This window comes from Phalacrocorax carbo, chromosome Z (genome assembly GCF_963921805.1).
Source record: "Phalacrocorax carbo chromosome Z, bPhaCar2.1, whole genome shotgun sequence".
Lineage (NCBI taxonomy): Eukaryota > Metazoa > Chordata > Aves > Suliformes > Phalacrocoracidae > Phalacrocorax > Phalacrocorax carbo.
In genome coordinates this window covers 14,890,960-14,904,485 of record NC_087548.1, presented here as the reverse complement: position 1 = coordinate 14,904,485, position 13,526 = coordinate 14,890,960, and the positions used below count along the sequence as shown (strand labels likewise).

Sequence of the window (13,526 nt, the reverse complement as noted above, 5' to 3'; positions counted from 1 at the left end):
CTTGGACACAAAATCTAGGAATATAGTGACATTTCCTGGTTATGCGAAGTGCACTCTCAGTATCAAAATGCTATATGGGAAGAACTAGGTGACCCTGAGAACTACAGTAATGTAAACAGGACGAAATTCAGTAGTACAAAGTGCAAGTCCAGTGGAATGGAATGCAAGGACTGAGAGTGGACTAATAACAAAAATTACTGTTTCAGCCAGAAGCTCATTAGTTGGAAGCAAAGGCAAATTATTTTGGCAAGTACAATGCTAGGAGGTTTGGGCTGCCTTAGCTGAATTAGAGGACTGTTAATGATGTTATGTAGAGATCTAGTGAACACATCAAAATAATTTGTGACGGTCTACTCATTCATATTCAAGAAATATGAATTAAAATTGGAGCAGATTCAAATAAAGGCTCTATTTTTACTATTCTAGTAGCCTTTCTTACAAGAAAATACCTAAAAAAAAATCCATTTACCTAGCAAAAAATCCAAGAAGGAATAAAATAATAGAATCATAGAATGGGTTGGGTTGGAAGGGACCCTTAAAGATCAACAAGTTCCAATCCCCACTACCATAGGCAGGGACATCAAAGCCTCATCCAGCTGTCTGCTCTCTGAGGAGCAATATTGTATTATAGAATCATGGAATGTTTTGTGTTAGAAGGGACCTGTAGAGGCCATCTAGTCCAAGCCCCCTGCAGTGATCAGGGACATCTTCCACTAGATAAGGTTGCTCAGAGCCCTGCCCTGCCTGCCCTTGGATTTTTCTAGGATCATTCCATAACATGTTGTACAAGAATGCCAAGGGGACGCTGTAACACTGAGGACAGCAAGGAAATGAAAATGCAAAACCCTTCAAATTGTCTGAGCCGCAAGAACAAATAGATGTAAAATAGAGAATAAACTTTAGTGGGAAATTGGAAGATGAATCCTTTCCATTAAAACAATTAAAGGCTGGATCACTTCCCAGTAAAACCAGTCACAGCCAAAGGAATAGCTACTTTTAAAATGTGTCTTGATTCATTCATTAACAGGTTTATGCAATACGGTTATTCATAATAGCAGGTGGCTTTGCTGAATCAGGTGGTTTCTTCCAGTCTTTGCTCCCAGTTGTTGCCTCTGTGAGGGTGAATCTGTAGAGAAGGCTGTGGATGACACATCACTGATATACTACAGATCTACCTTGACCCAAAAATTATTTTTTGAAGACTGAACCATGATACTAGTGTCAGCTCTTTGGAATTGTCTGGTTCAGCTATTATTTCGATTGCCTGCAGCACATTATTTTCATTGCAGGTCTAGGCAGGGGTCAGAGCTGGTTCATTTATGCAGGGGCATTAGATTTGCTCACTGTAGAGCTTTTGACATATCGGTGAAGAATATGAAAGGCTTAATTATGCATTTGTGAAGCTAAGGTGCTGCCTGTGCTAGGAAGGAAGTGTTTCATGGCATCTGGAGAGGCCGTGATCCCCTCAAGCACTGGGGTTACGATGGTTGGGCAGCACTGGCAGGACAGGTCTAGCCAGTGTTCCCACAGCTTACTTGACTGTCTTTCCCAACACTGAGCTTATTAAAAAAGGTTTTGTTGACCTCTTGCTTAGGTTAGTACTTTTAGCATTATTATACTACTAATAGTAGATTAGTACAGGTTACCACATTAGTGAGTGGGGAGATAGCCTTGAACTTGTGCTTTTCTTTCTGAGTGCATAACACCTACAAAAGGTTTTGGGAGCCTTGCTTAGGGAATATACATGTTTAACTGCCAAACTAAATAGAGGCCTATGAAGGGCAAGTGCTATATGTGTTTCTGTAGTCCAGCTCTGTGCAACGGAGATAAGCTTTTCACATAGTTTTCTTAGTTTCTTACTCCATTTTTTTTTATCAGGCATCCAATAACATTCCTGACTGTGTCCAGCACCATGGAAACCTGCAAGGTGCACTCGAGTGGGAGTACTCATTACATAAACACTTCTGGTGCTTATGCACTTCCCACAGAACTTTTGGAGCCCTTGTGTAACAGTTTTCTTCAATAAAGGAAACTGTATAAGCATTAATCATCAAAATATAGCAAGATCCTGTAGTTTGATGGGTCAAGCAGCTTGCCTGGGTTCTGCAGAGTGCAGTTTGACATTTTTTGGCGTTGGCAAGTTCAGGAGGGTTGGGCTGGGTGAATGCATTGGGTTTGGCTGGGATGGAGTTAACTTGCCCTATAGCAGCCCTAATAGTGCTGTCCTTTGTATTTGTAACTAGAAGGTTGTTGATAACAGAACAGTGTTTTGGCTACTGCTGAGCAGTCCTTGCACAGCATCAAGGCTGTCTCTCCAACATCCCCCTTCCAAAGACCAGTAGGAGTGGGCATAGCCAAAACAGTTGAACCAAGCTGACCAAAGGGATGTTCCATACCATATGATGCCTGCTCAGCAATAAAAGCTAAGAGAAAGGAGGAGAGGAGGGGGCAGTAATTATTAAGGCATTTGTCTTCTGTACAACCTCTATGCATACTGACGTCCGGCTTCCCAGGAGGTGGCTGAACATCGCCTGTTGATGGGTAGTAGATAATTGATCTTTTTGTTTTCCTTTGCTTCTGTGTGCAGCCTTTGCTTTTTCTTTACCAAACTACCAAAGCTATCAGCTTATTTATCTAGAAAGCCTGGTGTGAACATATACATTTATGCATACTGCTCAAGGACCTGAACTATTCTCTCTACTCTCTTTTGTCTCCTTTCATAAAGTCTTAGAGAAATGTAGAATAGCACAATTTGATTATACAGTGATCAGTCATGCAACTGGTTATAACTTTTTAGGACTGGCCTTGACGCTACAGCTGCAAGCTAGAGAAGCTTCTGCTACAGAAGGTAGCAAATGCTTCTGTAAAAGCGGAGGTCCTGTTCACCCACTTCTCCCTCTGCTCCTTTATTCTTATCTACCAGTGAGCACTACCTCCTTTGCACTGTCTTTGGTGCTCAGTGGACCTCTTATGAAGCTGATTTCTCTTGCTAACCTGACAGAATTTTTTCTTCAAGGTAGTTTTTTGTCAGTTTGGAGCTCAGCTGGCACATGGAAGTAGGAGCACATGTCCAGCAGTGAGGAGGGCAAGGGAAGTGAGACCTCCCCATTTAACTGATCTACTCAGCCACATTGTGAAAATGCCCCAGCTGCAGTCTCAAACATGATATGCTGCTCAGCAAGAAACTAGGTAGAGACAGAAGTCTATGGTGGTGTCAGAGGTATGTGTATTCATAATTTGTGTAAGCACTCAGCCCTGCAGTGCCCAAATAAGCCTAGTGACAGTAGCCAGGTTCAGCCATGAGCCCCTATGGCCAGAGAAGTCCAGAGACATAAGGCAGGTTGGGTATCCAGCCAGGAGCTCAAGGTTAAGGCTCCGAGTCAGCGTCCCAATCAGCGGGGCGCCTGGCCCAGCACAGTCATGGCTGCAACACTGCATAGCTCAGGTGGGGGCCAAGTATGAGGCCCTCAGCCTAAATGCCACTGCAGGGCAAAATGAGGGATTGCACCCACTCAAGATTCTCAGCAGAGCTTTCTGGAAGAGATGTCTTCAGAGCTAGACCCTTGCACCATTACTGAAGCTGACCCTGAGCCCAGGCAACCAAACCCCCAGCCTGGGGTATGGTAGAACAGGTGTGCTCAGAGCTCTGGCAGCTTTATAAAAGCATTTATTAGTTCAGAGCTAGAGCTGCAGTGAACTAATAAATGCTTTGGTTGGGGGAGGGAGGGAGTGTGCAAAACTTTTTCTCTTCCGGTGCCTACAGTATCTGATTTTTATGTTCTCCATACTGTAGATAGAGAATCAAATAGTACAATAACTCTAAATACAATTTGCTTTCTCCAGAAACAAGAAAATGGTGTGTTTGGAGAAGGATAGACATTTTCTTACAGTAGGAAGTCTTGTGCTCTGCTTTGTATCAGCTATGAATGGGAAAGCTAGATTATAGGATGCTGGATCTTCCCTTTCACATATTTGTTAACTAGCCGTAAACAGACACAACAGAATTTATAGCAGTTCATCGTTCTAATTCAGACTCAAAAAGCCTTTAAAAAATCACATATATAAAACAAGAAAATAGATATCTTTAATAAATTCTGGTTCTGTCCTTTACTCAGCATATACAGGACAATGACATGGTTAATGAATAATGACTAATTCATTATGACATTTAAAGAAAAATCTTGTCTAAAACCAGCTTACATTTAAAATGTTCTGGTCTTACAAGAAAAATATACTTGTCATCATAATACAGTGGAATTACTCTCTCAAGTAAATTAAAATAATATACTTGGTTTTTTGAAATGTCTTTGGGTGATCAGAGCTCTCTGCCAACTTAATTTTACAGACCATTTTCTTACATTTATTTTGCTTTAACATATTAAAACAGTATTTGGTCCTAATTAAAGAACAGTTTTTAAATCCTGCTGTCATCACTTAGTCAATAATTATGTGGCTGCCCATCAGCAGTTTTGACCTAGTCTTACAGACTGTCACAGATGTAATTCTTCCCTCATGCTGCCTGCTGCCCTGAGTCCAGTAAGATGTTTTGCAGAACAACGTTCTGTTCCAGTATCCTGCAAGTCAGTCAAGGCTAGATTATGATGGGAGAATAGAAATGTTGTACTTGAGTCATTCTTAGGAGTCTACATGTGTAGGTGATTAATATTTTTTCACTACAGTTAGGAAACACTTGATGTTTCTGTTACATGAGAATAAAATCACAACATGTCTATAAGGAAGGAATATTCTGGAGGTTTCACAATTTTTTAAAAGTTTGTAAAATATGTGTCTCTTTTAAAGGTATATTTAAGGAGAAATAATAGGTAAATGTGTGTAGTTCGAAGGAATTCCCTTTTCTTTATATTCTGCTGTACAAACTGGGATCTTCTTGCCTTAGTCACTCAGTTCTGTTTTAAGATTATAACACCTGCTAGATTAGTAGTTGCTGCTTTAACTTGATCAGACAGTTAAAATGAAATTATAACAGAGATCCACTTTTCTGTTATGCTTCTAAAGATGAAAACATATTTATCTCTTCAAAATCACTGTCCTGTGCATGAGATTTGAATGTATGGGCAAAAGTATCATTTGATATTCTGAGTTTTGTAAGACTTCTGTTTATGCAAAACTTAAATTTACAAGACCTCCTGAGCGTGGTGAAGATGCCTGCCCTGATTTCCATAGGAAAACCTCTAATTAGAGGTACGCTAACCTGTGTTTTTCTACAGTCTTCTCTCTGTTCCTATTATCCCTCATGTAAATAACAGAATTTTTTTATCGTTGTCTTTCATTGTCTAACTCAACTCACTCCAGTCTACAGGGATGAAATAACTTGTTTTCACTGTGAAGTACAAAATCTTTGATTTTGCTTTTTTCAGTTAGGATAGAAAACTTCAAAGTCTGAAAAACCTTTCATAATCTTGATAAACTCTTTCAGACAAAGCTAATTTCTGTGAGAATCTGGAACAGCACGATCAAGATCAGATTTATTCTGTATTACAGTAGTAGCAACGAGGACCCTTTCTAAAGAAAAAAAAAAAAAAGACCCTCTCTAAAGCAATTGCAAACCTACTGATTGCTGCCATCCTCTAAATTCACAATCAGATTTGACATGAGCTTATCAGCAGCAACCCTTGCCCCGTCTGCAACTGTTACTCTTTTCTGTGTGTAAGCATGAGGTGTTCCAGTTTCCAGTTTTATTGTGTCAGGAAAAAAGGGTGATACATAAAGGACTGCTAAACAATGATCTGAGAAGGATTATATGACTTTAGGAATACTTCATAGATTTAGCCAGTGAAGTGCAATTATTACAGATTGGGCTTTAAGAATTTATTTTAAGTGTGCATTCATCAATCTTTACAGAAAATGTGAGAAGAATAAACCTGAAGACAATTAAGTGTCTTCTGAAATTAATATTTTCCAACCTTTTAGTAATGCACTTCCAGGATTCTGTGAGAGTGACATAGTTGTATATTCAAGTCTGGGGGGAAAAAATAATTTTAAAAGAGCACTAAATAAAAATAATAATTTTGATTAAGAAATGGGGAGGGTGTACTTGTCAGGTGGTGTTCTCACTCGAACAGTCTCAGGTCCTGGGGGCGTATCTGAAAACAGCTGAGGCCTTCCCTGGCTCCCAGGGAATGATGGAGCTTAGAGAAAGCAAGTGTGTAAATGGACTTTTTAGGATGGGGCAATCCGAGAGATAATGAATGCATTGCTGTAAAGAAGCTGTCTAGTAACAGCTTACCAGAACCATCACTTTTAGAGGATGCAGATGCTGTCTGAGTATCTAAGAGGAAGATCTGAAGCCATGGAAAGACTTATTTACCTAGAAATCGTGGTCTTCTCCTGTGCTTGAGCACACAGTTTTTGTTAACCCGATAACACAGTTTTTGGTTTTGTTTTTGTTTGGTTAACGCTCTTTTGGTTTTGTTAACCCAGGCTGCTATTTACCAGTTTTACCAGTTTAAATATATTTGCATCATTTTGATACATATTCTTTTTGGAGGAATGCCTTGATAACTGCATTTGCTATTTGCTATCCCAGTAGCTCAGGATTTTAATTTGTTGATTAAATCCTTCTTTATGAAAAAAATCTTTTTAGTGATCACTACTGCACATCTTTGCACAATGTTACGCCTAGGTTGATTACTCCAGAAAGTAAATTAGGCACCAATTCCCCTAAGGAGATCATCATTCCACTGGGCCTAGAACCTGATCCTTTTATTTGGTAACAAATATGTTGGTTCCAAACTCCCCAGGCCAGGACTTACATATGCCTCTCTCTGCTGCCTGACCTCCCAGTGCTGATGCTGATGGTTATGCTGATCATTTGGGATCAAAGCTGTTTAGAGGTGCTTAGGCACCTCCAGAGTTCATCAGCTATGTCCAAACAGGATGGGGACCTTTAGGCATGTCATGGTTTAACCCCAGCCAGCAACTCAGCACCATGCAGCCACTCACTCACTCCCCTGCAGTGGGAAGGGGGAGGGAATCAGAAGGGTAAAAGTGAGGAAACTCCTGGGTTGAAATAAAGACAGTTTACCAGGTAAAGCAAAAAGCTGGTCTAGAAATCTTGCATTACTGCTAGCAAGGTCCACCTAGCACTTGCCTCCCTTGTACAAGATGTGCCTGATAATCTCAGGACATAAGCCTGTTATATCGGGTGCCCTACTTACTCTCTTAAATGTCCACATTTGATTTTGTTGTGTCAGCTTGCTGTCAACAAGCCGATATATGTGAAATGGGAAATGATCAGATGCAGGCTGGCTGAATGCAAGGTCAGGCGGTTTACATATTTCTGTGGCTCTGAGACAGTATTGCTCAGCAATGCAAAAATCGCTCCCTGTCCATTTCACAGAGGACACACCAGAACTGTGGAATGATGGCAACACTAGCATCTGTGGCTAGACCACATGATTCTTCAGGTGTTGGATTATTAGTAATGGGATACTAATTTCAAGATGTGGAAGGCCCTTCTGGGCCTTATTTCATGAATCCATAATTAGCTCTTCTGCCTTTTCAGAGCTGTTCCTTTGTGTCCATACTGATCCAGAAGTGGGTAGGCGTCATTTGGCCGCATCGTAGTCATTAAAGGTTTAGGGCTACCTTACCATTGGCAAGCTCTGTTCCTGTAAATGTTCCTGTAGCAAACATGCTCAAGACCATCCACTAACTGTTCATGGCTTTGGTCACTGCTGTCCTGACATCACTGCTGGTTTCCGCGGAGGCAACATGAACAGCTGGGCCAGAGGTTTTGTTGAGAAATAGATACCTATAGCTGCTCTCTGGAGAAGTCCTGATAACATTGCATTGTACTCTGGTAACTTACAAGCTACTCTAAGCAATTCATGTTCACCTTTACTTTATTCTTTGTGAAACATTGTGATTCACATATTTCAGGACTTCAGAGTCTCTCTGTAAGCTGTGATGTGAATTTGTTCCCATGCAGAGATTTACAGTCAATACATGAATGTTCTGACCTTGATTCTTACTACTCATGCTTAGCTCTGCTGTCATATGATATGTTCCCCTATTCTGATGACAAGCTTCTTATCAGATATTTAGTGGGTGGGCTGTCAGGTGGTTTAAGGCCTACTAGTATTGTCCATAAAATTGACAGTCGTGGTTTAGCCCCAGTCAGCAGCCAAGCACCACGCAGCCACTCGCTCACTCCCCCCTGGTGGGATGGGGGAGAGAATTGGAAGAGTAAAAGTGAGGAAACTCGTACGTTGAGATAAAGACAGTTCAACAGGTAAAGCAAAAGCCATGCACACCAGCAAAGCAAACCAAGGATTTCATTCACCAGTTCCCATGGGCAGGCAGGTGCTCAGGTGTGTCCAGGAAAGCAGGGCTCCATCATGCGTAGCGGTTACTTGGGAAGACAAAATGCCGTTACTCCAAATGTCCCCCCTTTTCATCTTCTTCCCCCAGCTTTATATGCTGATGTTATATGGTATGAGATATCCCTTTGGTCAGTTGGGGTCAGCTGTCCCTGCTGTGTCCCCTCCCAGCTCCTTGCACACTCAGCAGAGCATGGGGAGCTGAAAAAGTCCTTGACTAGTGTAAGCACTACTTAACAACTACTAAACATAGCCCCATATGGGCTACTATGAAGAAAATTAACTTTATCCCAGCTGAAACCAGGACATCTACTTAATGCAATACTGGATAAAACTATTGGAAGGCAGCTGAATACTTTGCAGTCCATGAAAGGAGAGTAAAGAGCAATGGCCATCGCTGTTTGTGTCTCCAGGTCCACATCTAAGCTGTTGCCAATCCTGAAACCGACTATGGTTACAAAGGCAGGATTCTATGAGGAAAAGATCTTGCTTAAGTTTCGCAGCACCGTGACTATTGTTGCCTTTTCTTTTACCTAGTCTTGAGACTCTAAATCTACTCCCTTGACCCCTTGCAAACTCTTCTTTCATCTTCCTCCTCATCCCCATATTTTCTTAGCCACAGACAGCAAACAGGTTGAGGCAGCCAGCCAGAACAGACTTTGCTGCCCTCACATCAGTTAGTGGATATATTGGGTGTAGGCCTCAAGGTGTTGGCACTGGGGGGCTGCAGGGGTTGCCTCTGTGAGAAGAGGTCAGGGGCTGCCCCGTGCCATATGCAGCTGGCTCCAGCTGGCTCCAAAATGGACCCTCCATAGAACACAACTAAGCCCACCAGCAAAGCTGGTGGCACCTCTGTGAAAGCATATCTAACAAAGGGCAAAATGATGCATGGCAATGTGAGGAGTGAGGGGAAAAAAAGTGAGAAACAACAGTGTGAGCACCAGGGTTGGAGAAGAAGGGAGGAGGTGCTCCAGGCATCAGAGCAGGTATTCTCTTGCAGCTCACGGAAGAGACCATGGTGGGGCAGATACCCACACTACAGCCAATGGAGAACCCCATGCTGGAGCAGGTTGCTATTTCCTGAAGGAGTTGCAGCCTGTGGAGGAGCCAAGACAGGAGCAGGTTCTCCTGACAGGAACTGTGGCACTTGGAGGAGCAAATTTTTTCCTGAAGGACTGCAGCCTGTGGAGGGGACCCACACTGGAGCAGTTCTTGAGGGACTGCAGCCCAAGGGAAAGGCCCATGCTGGAATAGGGGAGTAGTACAGGGGGAAAGCGTGAGGAGGAAGGAATGGCAGTGGTGAACAAGTGCATACTGACTATAATCCCCCACTCCCCAGTACCCCCTGGGCTGCTTTGGTGGTGGGGAGTAGAGGAGTCAGGAATGAAGGATTGAAGTTGAGCCTGGGAAAAAGGGGTGTGGGTAAAAGGTATAGTTTTCATTTTGTCTTTGCTTTTTCTCACCATCCAAATCTATTTAATTGGCAATAAATTAAATTAATTTTCCCCACGTTGAATCTGTTTTGCCTGAGGTGGTAATTGGTAGATGATATCCCTTATCTCAAACTACAAGGTTTTTTCGTCCTATTTTGCCTCCTGTCTTCTTGTAGAGGGAAGTAAGAGTGGCTGGGTGGACATTTGGCAGCTGACCAAGATCTACCCACCACAGTAAAAAAAAAAAAAAAAAGGCTTTTTCCTGGGTTTTATTTTATTTCAGCCTTCTTATGATAAGCAAGAGGATTTCCTTGGATTTGACACTCATGCTTAGATAGCCTTAATTTGTGTAGGAGCTCAGAAAATGCTTTTCCCAAGGTGCAGTTTAATGGGACACACAGGACCTTTGGCTGTACCTGAATGAGATTTTGCCTCCAATAGATGATGCCAGCAGGGGTTTTCCTCTTTTTTTCTTTTTTCCTATAAGTCTTTTTTATTGCTGTCCAGACTTTTCCTGCTTGCAGGTTGCTTTTCTGTCAAGGGCAAATGAGCCGCTTCCCAACAATGGCATCCATATTTCCATTTTTCCAGTTCTTATGTTGTGTAACCCAGTTCTGCTGCCCTGTACTTTCTTCCTCTGCTATTTCTAGCATATAAAATTGGTGCTGCCCTATCTTCTATAGGACACTGCAGGCCTGCCTTTAATTCAGCTCATGATGCACTCACCCAAAGCCAGGACTCCCTTTGCCAGCCAATATGATAACAGTGTTTGAGTGAAGAGATTACACCAGCAGCCTGGAATGCCTTACAAGAACAGATGGCATGATATCACAGGGTCCTGGCCTCGTATCTGAAATAATTCTTTGGAAAAAGCATGGGGCAAGGCTGCCAGTCCTGGATGATCTAATCAGCCTCCACCATTTGGCCAGAGCATCTCTGACAGCCTTGCATGTGTCTGCTTGCTGGCATGCATGGCTTTCCTTAGCAGCTTAAAGCATATTCAGCAAGCATTTCTGTAAGAGCATGACTAGGCATAGCATTGAGCTTCTGTCCTGATTCAGGACTGTGCCCCATCCTTTGTGGCATCCTTAGGTACTCCTTCTACAGCCATGATCTACTGCACTGCCTTGGGATCTTTGTCCACTGTATTAGGTGATAATGAAACAGACTCACGGGGGCTCTGCTCCTTTTTGCGGTTGCCTAAATTTTGTCAGACAGATCCTCCCAGACGGAAGGGGATCTCTTTGTAAGTGGGCCAACTAACAGGCTGGGTGGAGGCCAGTAAGCTCAATAACATTGATATTCCCTGCCAGAAGGAGGAAGGGGTGTCCCAGCTGGATGGATTTAGCTGGTAATCTTATCTCACAGTTTCTGAACTGTAAACCTAGATGAGTTGATGGATGAAGGAAGATTTTGCTGGAACAATGGTGTATCATGGTAAAAGGATACCAACAGCTGAGTGAATAGAATTTTTGCCACTACCCTTTGAGGAGATATCTACAGTGTACGTTGAAGGCTCTTTTTATTCTTGTCCATCATGTTATGGTGATTAATTCATACATAGTTACAGGCTCTGTAGTTCTCCCTAAAGCGAGGACAAGAGCTCTTCTTCCCTATTCCTCTTCCAATTGTCCCTGTCCTCAGATTTGTGATAGTCATAGTTCCTCTACTTTTGTCTTGCAGCCATGTCCAGTACATTTGTGGCAAATAGGCAGTGATGTCCATGTAGTAGGTGGCATTTTCAAAAACTTTATCCTATCTGAACAAACATAAGTAAGGAAGGTGCTATACTCCACCCGGATTCATGTTACCTTTGCCTCCAGCCCTGAAAAAATGTATTGTAGTACATTCTCCAGTGTGCAGGAAGATGCTGTGGTAAGAATATTAAGCATTGGGCACTCAAGAGGTTTCACTGGTGCTCTCAGGGAGTGCCTTGAATGTGCAGAAACTTGTCTCTCTTCTGAATGTGACTGCCAGAAACCCTCTGGTACTTCAGATGTAGAAAAAGACTGGGCATCCTCCATTGCTTACAGAATTTCCTCTCTTGCTGGCAGTACAAAATGTTCCCTTTTTACATAATTATGAAACTCTCTTGTGTTTATACATAAGCAAAGAATTATATCCTTTTTGACAATGAGCAGTGGGCCTATCCACTCTATAGATTGGTTGACTGATCTTTTCTTCTTTTTTTCTTAAATCAAAACTTTATCCAGTCCCTCTGTAAGCTTCCATTTTAGCCTGACAAACTTAGGTCATTAATCTTTCTGCTGTGGTCTGGAAAACATCCCCAGACTTGTTCCCAAATATTTTGTTCACTCTCTTATCCAAAATGTGCACCCTGCTGGTGAACCTAAAATTTTAACCCAATCATGGGTTCTATTTTTTTACAGTGCCATTATAAACTGCATGTTTTCCAGATCACTTGCAAACTCATTGGATAATAGCTTCACTAAATCACTAAATTTACCAATAGGACTTCTCTCAATTTGTTTAACAAATTTGTCCATCACCACCACTACAACCACAAAAACACATAGTGATTTTGTTTTCATATTCGTTTGTGTATCTGCAGGGAGTAGGAGAGGCAATTAGCTTGTATTGGAGGACCAACACTACTTTTAATGAAGGCAAATGTATTTGCTGAGGTCAGCTGGAGCAAGGTCATAGCCCCCATTTTGAAAATCTCTCAACCCTTCATTCAGACACTAACTGTTTTGCTATGCACAACATGGGGTTTACAAGATTTCTGCATGCCATGGTGTGGGCCATAAACATTTACTTCTTAGAAGCCAGAAGTAAAAAGTCCAGGTTGTTTTTCCATGATGTAAAAGCATGTTCTTCTGGCAACTGGACCCTGAGAAATGCTGATATTTTGTTAAAGAAGGAAGACTCTTTTTTAAAAAAAATACTTAACTCTTATTTGTGCTCGTTATTATTTTGATTTACTTCCCTGGACCTTCAGAACAATGGAAAGTATTTTAGAATGCTTTAAGATATCCTCATCTCCTCCATCACAGCACCTCTGCTTCATTAATGGCTTTTAGAAAGCTCTATGTTCCAAGTAATGTGTAAATGATATATGACATGCTAGTCCATCTTTTTGGTTGCTGTAGCAACTTCACACTAAACTACACATTGGTCAGTAGTCCAGGCCAGCAACTGTCTTGTTTCTAAACCATGGTTTACACATTATGAAGACTATTAGAAACAAAAGCTAAAATGGATAATTCGCTATATAAGCAGTTCCAGCAGAATAATATGCATGAGAAAACATTACATTGATTGGGTTTAGAACTGAATCTGTATATTAAGCTTCATATATAAATGTTTCAAATTTCCCTCACCTCCTCCTTGTCTGTGCAAGTACATATGCCATTTTTTATATGCATGAAATGAGGAAAAAAAAACCCCCGTGTTTCAAAGGTAAGTAAAAACTGAGAACTAGAAGTTCTTTGTGATGACCTAGGTACCTCTGTCCCCTATCTGCGATACTCAGTCATATGATGTTGCTGTATTTGCCATGGTCTTTTTGGTTTTGTATATGATATGATAACACAGATTTTAGGAAAATCAAGTAAAGAGGTTATATCTGAAAAACAGCTATCAAAACATCCTTCCCATAAGAAATAACATAAGCTATTAAGAAGCCCTAGTCAGGAAATTGAAAATTAAATTTGAAAATTTAAAGAAGTCCTAGATAAGGGATAAAGTGTTTTAAATTCTGGTATGAGCAAAAAAGAAACGCATCTTA

At 41.5% G+C, this 13,526-nt stretch overlaps 1 protein-coding gene across 1 annotated transcript in view; it reads left to right on the top strand.

Moving 5' to 3' along the window:
* Positions 1-13,526, top strand: part of PRLR (prolactin receptor) — a 186,283-nt gene that overhangs the window by 98,768 nt on the left and 73,989 nt on the right. The gene's annotated exons all lie outside the window — the stretch shown is intronic.